Here is a 9,245-nt window from a genome sequence, read left to right on the forward strand (position 1 = left end):
CGGAACCTTGGTGCATTCCGGAACTCTGAACATTCCGGAACTCCGAACAATCCGGAACCTTTGCGCATTCCGGAACCTTGGTGCATTCCGGAACCTTGGTGCATTCCGGAAAAATGAACATTCCGGAATTCCGAACATTCCGGAACCTTGGTGCATTCCGGAAAAATGAACATTCCGGAATTCCGAACATTCCGGAACCTTGGTGCATTCCGGAACTCTGAACATTCCGGAATTCCGAACATTCCGGAACCTTGGTGCATTCCGGAACCTTGGTGCATTCCGGAATTCCGAACATTCCGGAACCTTGGTGCATTCCGGAATTCCGAACATTCCGGAACCTTGGTGCATTCCGGAATTCCGAACATTCCGGAACCTTGGTGCATTCCGGAACCTTGGTACATTCCGGAATTCCGACCATTCCGGAACCTTGGTGCATTCCGGAACTCTGAACATTCCGGAATTCCGAACATTCCGGAACTCTGAACATTCCGGAACCTTGGTGCATTCCGGAATTCCGAACATTCCGGAACCTTGGTGCATTCCGGAATTCCGAACATTCCGGAACCTTGGTGCATTCCGGAACCTTGGTGCACTCCGGAACTCTGAACACTCCGGAACTCTGAACATTCCGGAATTCCGAACATTCCGGAACCTTGGTGCATTCCGGAACCTTGGTGCATTCCGGAACTCTGAACATTCCGGAATTCCGAACATTCCGGAACTCTGAACATTCCGGAATTCCGAACATTCCGGAACTCTGAACATTCCGGAACCTTGGTGCAATCCGGAACTCCAAACATTCCGGAACTCTGAACATTCCGGAATTCCGAACATTCCGGAATTCCGAACATTCCGGAACCTTGGTGCATTCCGGAACTCTGAATTCCGGAACCTTGGTGCATTCCGGAATTCCGAACATTCCGGAACCTTGGTGCATTCCGGAATTCCGAACATTCCGGAACCTTGGTGCATTCCGGAACTCTGAACATTCCGGAACCTTGGTGCATTCCGGAATTCCGAACATTCCGGAACCTTGGTGCATTCCGGAACTCTGAACATTCCGGAATTCCGAACATTCCGGAACCTTGGTGCATTCCGGAATTCCGAACATTCCGGAACCTTGGTGCATTCCGGAACTCTGAACATTCCGGAACCTTGGTGCATTCCGGAATTCCGAACATTCCGGAACCTTGGTGCATTCCGGAACTCTGAACATTCCGGAACTCTGAACATTCCGGAACCTTGGTGCATTCCGGAACTCTGAACATTCCGGAATTCCGAACATTCCGGAACCTTGGTGCATTCCGGAATTCCGAACATTCCGGAACCTTGGTACATTCCGGAATTCCGAACATTCCGGAACCTTGGTGCATTCCGGAACTCTGAACATTCCGGAATTCCGAACATTCCGGAACCTTGGTGCATTCCGGAACCTTGGTGCACTCCGGAACTCTGAACACTCCGGAACTCTGAACATTCCGGAATTCCGAACATTCCGGAACCTTGGTGCATTCCGGAACTCTGAACATTCCGGAATTCCGAACATTCCGGAACCTTGGTGCATTCCGGAACCTTGGTGCATTCCGGAATTCCGAACATTCCGGAACCTTGGTGCATTCCGAAATTCCGAACATTCCGGAACCTTGGTGCATTCCGGAACCTTGGTGCATTCCGGAACTCTGAACATTCCGGAACCTTGGTGCATTCCGGAATTCCGAACATTCCGGAACCTTGGTGCATTCCGGAACTCTGAACATTCCGGAACTCTGAACATTCCGGAACCTTGGTGCATTCCGGAATTCCGAACATTCCGGAACCTTGGTGCATTCCGGAACTCTTAACATTCCGGAACCTTGGTGCATTCCGGAAAAATGAACATTCCGGAATTCCGAACATTCCGGAACCTTGGTGCATTCCGGAACTCTGAACATTCCGGAATTCTGAACATTCCGGAACCTTGGTGCATTCCGGAACGCTGAACCTTCCGGAACTCTGAACATTCCGGAATTCCGAACATTCCGGAACCTTGGTGCATTCCGGAACCTTGGTGCACTCCGGAACTCTGAACACTCCGGAACTCTGAACATTCCGGAATTCCGAACATTCCGGAACCTTGGTGCATTCCGGAACTCTGAACATTCCGGAATTCCGAACATTCCGGAACCTTGGTGCATTCCGGAACCTTGGTGCATTCCGGAATTCCGAACATTCCGGAACCTTGGTGCATTCCGGAATTCCGAACATTCCGGAACCTTGGTGCATTCCGGAACCTTGGTACATTCCGGAATTCCGACCATTCCGGAACTCTGAACATTCCGGAACCTTGGTGCATTCCGGAATTCCGAACATTCCGGAACCTTGGTGCATTCCGGAATTCCGAACATTCCGGAACCTTGGTGCATTCCGGAACCTTGGTGCATTCCGGAATTCCGAACATTCCGGAACCTTGGTACATTCCGGAATTCCGAACATTCCGGAACCTTGGTGCATTCCGGAACTCTGAACATTCCGGAATTCCGAACATTCCGGAACCTTGGTGCATTCCGGAACTCTGAACATTCCGGAACCTTGGTACATTCCGGAATTCCGAACATTCCGGAACCTTGGTGCATTCCGGAACTCTGAACACTCCGGAACTCTGAACATTCCGGAACATTGGTGCATTCCGGAACTCTGAACATTCCGGAATTCCGAACATTCCGGAACCTTGGTGCATTCCGGAACTCTGAACATTCCGGAACTCTGAACATTCCGGAATTCCGAACATTCCGGAACCTTTGTGCATTCCGGAACCTTGGTGCATTCCGGAACCTTGGTGCATTCCGGAATTCCGAACATTCCGGAACCTTGGTGCATTCCGGAACTCTGAACATTCCGGAACTCCGAACAATCCGGAACCTTTGCGCATTCCGGAACCTTGGTGCATTCCGGAACCTTGGTGCATTCCGGAATTCCGAACATTCCGGAACCTTGGTGCATTCCGGAATTCCGAACATTCCGGAACCTTGGTGCATTCCGGAACTCTGAACATTCCGGAACTCTGAACATTCCGGAACCTTGGTGCATTCCGGAACTCTGAACATTCCGGAACTCTGAACATTCCGGAACCTTGGTGCATTCCGGAACTCTGAACATTCCGGAACTCTGAACATTCCGGAACCTTGGTGCATTCCGGAACTCTGAACATTCCGGAATTCCGAACATTCCGGAACCTTGGTGCATTCCGGAACTCTGAACATTCCGGAATTCCGAACATTCCGGAACCTTGGTGCATTCCGGAACTCTGAACATTCCGGAACCTTGGTACATTCCGGAATTCCGAACATTCCGGAACCTTGGTGCATTCCGGAACTCTGAACATTCCGGAATTCCGAACATTCCGGAACTCTGAACATTCCGGAACCTTGGTGCATTCCGGAATTCCGAACATTCCGGAACCTTGGTGCATTCCGGAATTCCGAACATTCCGGAACCTTGCTGCATTCCGGAACCTTGGTGCATTCCGGAATTCCGAACATTCCGGAACCTTGGTACATTCCGGAATTCCGAACATTCCGGAACCTTGGTGCATTCCGGAACTCTGAACATTCCGGAATTCCGAACATTCCGGAACCTTGGTGCATTCCGGAACTCTGAACATTCCGGAACCTTGGTACATTCCGGAATTCCGAACATTCCGGAACCTTGGTGCATTCCGGAACTCTGAACACTCCGGAACTCTGAACATTCCGGAACATTGGTGCATTCCGGAACTCTGAACATTCCGGAATTCCGAACATTCCGGAACCTTGGTGCATTCCGGAACTCTGAACATTCCGGAACTCTGAACATTCCGGAATTCCGAACATTCCGGAACCTTTGTGCATTCCGGAACCTTGGTGCATTCCGGAACCTTGGTGCATTCCGGAATTCCGAACATTCCGGAACCTTGGTGCATTCCGGAACTCTGAACATTCCGGAACTCCGAACAATCCGGAACCTTTGCGCATTCCGGAACCTTGGTGCATTCCGGAACCTTGGTGCATTCCGGAATTCCGAACATTCCGGAACCTTGGTGCATTCCGGAATTCCGAACATTCCGGAACCTTGGTGCATTCCGGAACTCTGAACATTCCGGAACCTTGGTACATTCCGGAATTCCGAACATTCCGGAACCTTGGTGCATTCCGGAACTCTGAACATTCCGGAATTCCGAACATTCCGGAACCTTGGTGCATTCCGGAATTCCGAACATTCCGGAACCTTGGTGCATTCCGGAACCTTGGTGCATTCCGGAATTCCGAACATTCCGGAACCTTGGTGCATTCCGGAACTATGAACATTCCGGAACCTTGGTGCATTCCGGAACTCTGAACATTCCGGAACCTTGGTGCATTCCGGAATTCCGAACATTCCGGAACCTTGGTGCATTCCGGAACTCTGAACATTCCGGAACTCTGAACATTCCTGAACTCTGAACATTCCGGAATTCCGAACATTCCGGAACCTTGGTGCATTCCGGAATTCCGAACATTCCGGAACCTTGGTGCATTCCGGAACTCTTAACATTCCGGAACCTTGGTGCATTCCGGAAAAATGAACATTCCGGAATTCTGAACATTCCGGAACCTTGGTGCATTCCGGAACTCTGAACCTTCCGGAACTCTGAACATTCCGGAATTCCGAACATTCCGGAACCTTGGTGCATTCCGGAACCTTGGTGCACTCCGGAACTCTGAACACTCCAGAACTCTGAACATTCCGGAATTACGAACATTCCGGAACCTTGGTGCATTCCGGAACTCTGAACATTCCGGAATTCCGAACATTCCGGAACCTTGGTGCATTCCGGAACCTTGGTGCATTCCGGAATTCCGAACATTCCGGAACCTTGGTGCATTCCGGAATTCCGAACATTCCGGAACCTTGGTGCATTCCGGAACCTTGGTACATTCCGGAATTCCGACCATTCCGGAACCTTGGTGCATTCCGGAACTCTGAACATTCCGGAATTCCGAACATTCCGGAACTCTGAACATTCCGGAACCTTGGTGCATTCCGGAATTCCGAACATTCCGGAACCTTGGTGCATTCCGGAATTCCGAACATTCCGGAACCTTGGTGCATTCCGGAACTCTGAACATTCCGGAATTCCGAACATTCCGGAACCTTGGTGCATTCCGGAACCTTGGTGCATTCCGGAATTCCGAACATTCCGGAACCTTGGTGCATTCCGGAACCTTGGTGCATTCCGGAATTCCGAACATTCCGGAACCTTGGTGCATTCCGGAATTCCGAACATTCCGGAACCTTGGTGCATTCCGGAACCTTGGTACATTCCGGAATTCCGACCATTCCGGAACCTTGGTGCATTCCGGAACTCTGAACATTCCGGAATTCCGAACATTCCGGAACTCTGAACATTCCGGAACCTTGGTGCATTCCGGAATTCCGAACATTCCGGAACCTTGGTGCATTCCGGAACCTTGGTGCATTCCGGAATTCCGAACATTCCGGAACCTTGGTACATTCCGGAATTCCGAACATTCCGGAACCTTGGTGCATTCCGGAACTCTGAACATTCCGGAATTCCGAACATTCCGGAACCTTGGTGCATTCCGGAACTCTGAACATTCCGGAACCTTGGTACATTCCGGAATTCCGAACATTCCGGAACCTTGGTGCATTCCGGAACTCTGAACACTCCGGAACTCTGAACATTCCGGAACATTGGTGCATTCCGGAACTCTGAACATTCCGGAATTCCGAACATTCCGGAACCTTGGTGCATTCCGGAACTCTGAACATTCCGGAACTCTGAACATTCCGGAATTCTGAACATTCCGGAACCTTGGTGCATTCCGGAATTCCGAACATTCCGGAACCTTGGTGCATTCCGGAACTCTGAACATTCCGGAATTCCGAACATTCCGGAACCTTGGTGCATTCCGGAATTCCGAACATTCCGGAACCTTGGTGCATTCCGGAATTCCGAACATTCCGGAACCTTGGTGCATTCCGGAACTCTGAACATTCCGGAATTCCGAACATTCCGGAACCTTGGTGCATTCCGGAACTCTGAACATTCCGGAACTCTGAACATTCCGGAACCTTGGTGCATTCCGGAACTCTGAACATTCCGGAACTCTGAACATTCCGGAACCTTGGTGCATTCCGGAACTCTGAACATTCCGGAATTCCGAACATTCCGGAACCTTGGTGCATTCCGGAACTCTGAACATTCCGGAACTCCGAACATTCCGGAACCTTTGCGCATTCCGGAACCTTGGTGCATTCCGGAACCTTGGTGCATTCCGGAATTCCGAACATTCCGGAACCTTGGTGCATTCCGGAATTCCGAACATTACGGAACCTTGGTGCATTCCGGAACTCTGAACATTCCGGAATTCCGAACATTCCGGAACCTTGGTGCATTCCGGAATTCCGAACATTCCGGAACCTTGGTGCATTCCGGAACTCTGAACATTCCGGAACTCTGAACATTCCGGAATTCCGAACATTCCGGAACCTTGGTGCATTCCGGAATTCCGAACATTCCGGAACCTTGGTGCATTCCGGAACTCTGAACATTCCGGAACTCTGAACATTCCGGAACCTTGGTGCATTCCGGAACTCTGAACATTCCGGAACTCTGAACATTCCGGAACCTTGGTGCATTCCGGAACTCTGAACATTCCGGAATTCCGAACATTCCGGAACCTTGGTGCATTCCGGAACTCTGAACATTCCGGAATTCCGAACATTCCGGAACCTTGGTGCATTCCGGAACTCTGAACATTCCGGAATTCCGAACATTCCGGAACCTTGGTGCATTCCGGAACTCTGAACATTCCGGAATTCCGAACATTCCGGAACCTTGGTGCATTCCGGAACTCTGAACATTCCGGAACTCCGAACATTCCGGAACCTTTGCGCATTCCGGAACTCTGAACATTCCGGAATTCCGAACATTCCGGAACCTTGGTGCCTTCCGGAATTCCGAACATTCCGGAACCTTGGTGCATTCCGGAACTCTGAACATTCCGGAACTCTGAACATTCCGGAACCTTGGTGCATTCCGGAACTCTGAACATTCCGGAATTCCGAACATTCCGGAACCTTGGTGCATTCCGGAATTCCGAACATTCCGGAACCTTGGTGCATTCCGGAACCTTGGTGCATTCCGGAATTCCGAACATTCCGGAACCTTGGTGCATTCCGGAACTCTGAACATTCCGGAATTCCGAACATTCCGGAACCTTGGTGCATTCCGGAATTCCGAACATTCCGGAACCTTGGTGCATTCCGGAACTCTGAACATTCCGGAACTCTGAACATTCCGGAACCTTGGTGCATTCCGGAACTCTGAACATTCCGGAATTCCGAACATTCCGGAACCTTGGTGCATTCCGGAATTCCGAACATTCCGGAACCTTGGTGCATTCCGGAACCTTGGTGCATTCCGGAATTCCGAACATTCCGGAACCTTGGTGCATTCCGGAACTCTGAACATTCCGGAATTCCGAACATTCCGGAACCTTGGTGCATTCCGGAATTCCGAACATTCCGGAACCTTGGTGCATTCCGGAACTCTGAACATTCCGGAACTCTGAACATTCCGGAACCTTGGTGCATTCCGGAACTCTGAACATTCCGGAATTCCGAACATTCCGGAACCTTGGTGCATTCCGGAACTCTGAACATTCCGGAACTCTGAACATTCCGGAAACTTGGTGCATTCCGGAACTCTGAACATTCCGGAACTCTGAACATTCCGGAACCTTGGTGCATTCCGGAACTCTGAACATTCCGGAACTCTGAACATTCCGGAACCTTGGTGCATTCCGGAACTCTGAACATTCCGGAATTCCGAACATTCCGGAACCTTGGTGCATTCCGGAACTCTGAACATTCCGGAATTCCGAACATTCCGGAACCTTGGTGCATTCCGGAACTCTGAACATTCCGGAATTCCGAACATTCCGGAACCTTGGTGCATTCCGGAACTCTGAACATTCCGGAATTCCGAACATTCCGGAACCTTGGTGCATTCCGGAATTCCGAACATTCCGGAACCTTGGTGCATTCCGGAATTCCGAACATTCCGGAACCTTGGTGCATTCCGGAACTCTGAACATTCCGGAATTCCGAACATTCCGGAACCTTGGTGCATTCCGGAACTCCGAACATTCCGGAACCTTTGCGCATTCCGGAACCTTGGTGCATTCCGGAACCTTGGTGCATTCCGGAACTCTGAACTTTCCGGAATTCCGAACATTCCGGAACCTTGGTGCAATCCGGAATTCCGAACATTCCGGAACCTTGGTGCATTCCGGAATTCCGAACATTACGGAACCTTGGTGCATTCCGGAATTCCGAACATTCCGGAACCTTGGTGCATTCCGGAATTCCGAACATTCCGGAACCTTGGTGCATTCCGGAACTCTGAACATTCCGGAATTCTGAACATTCCGGAACCTTGGTGCATTCCGGAATTCCGAACATTCCGGAACCTTGGTGCATTCCGGAACTCTGAACATTCCGGAATTCCGAACATTCCGGAACCTTGGTGCATTCCGGAACTCTGAACATTCCGGAACCTTGGTACATTCCGGAATTCCGAACATTCCGGAACCTTGGTGCATTCCGGAACTCTGAACATTCCGGAATTCCGAACATTCCGGAACTCTGAACATTCCGGAACCTTGGTGCATTCCGGAATTCCGAACATTCCGGAACCTTGGTGCATTCCGGAATTCCGAACATTCCGGAACCTTGGTGCATTCCGGAACCTTGGTGCATTCCGGAATTCCGAACATTCCGGAACCTTGGTACATTCCGGAATTCCGAACATTCCGGAACCTTGGTGCATTCCGGAACTCTGAACATTCCGGAATTCCGAACATTCCGGAACCTTGGTGCATTCCGGAACTCTGAACATTCCGGAACCTTGGTACATTCCGGAATTCCGAACATTCCGGAACCTTGGTGCATTCCGGAACTCTGAACACTCCGGAACTCTGAACATTCCGGAACATTGGTGCATTCCGGAACTCTGAACATTCCGGAATTCCGAACATTCCGGAACCTTGGTGCATTCCGGAACTCTGAACATTCCGGAACTCCGAACAATCCGGAACCTTTGTGCATTCCGGAACCTTGGTGCATTCCGGAACCTTGGTGCATTCCGGAATTCCGAACATTCCGGAACCTTGGTGCATTCCGGAACTCTGAACATTCCGGAACTCCGAACAATCCGGAACCTT

Source organism: Rhamphochromis longiceps, linkage group LG13, assembly GCF_057381845.1.
Source record: "Rhamphochromis longiceps isolate RC_006_pf linkage group LG13, R_longiceps_female_GT1.1, whole genome shotgun sequence".
Taxonomy (NCBI): domain Eukaryota; kingdom Metazoa; phylum Chordata; class Actinopteri; order Cichliformes; family Cichlidae; genus Rhamphochromis; species Rhamphochromis longiceps.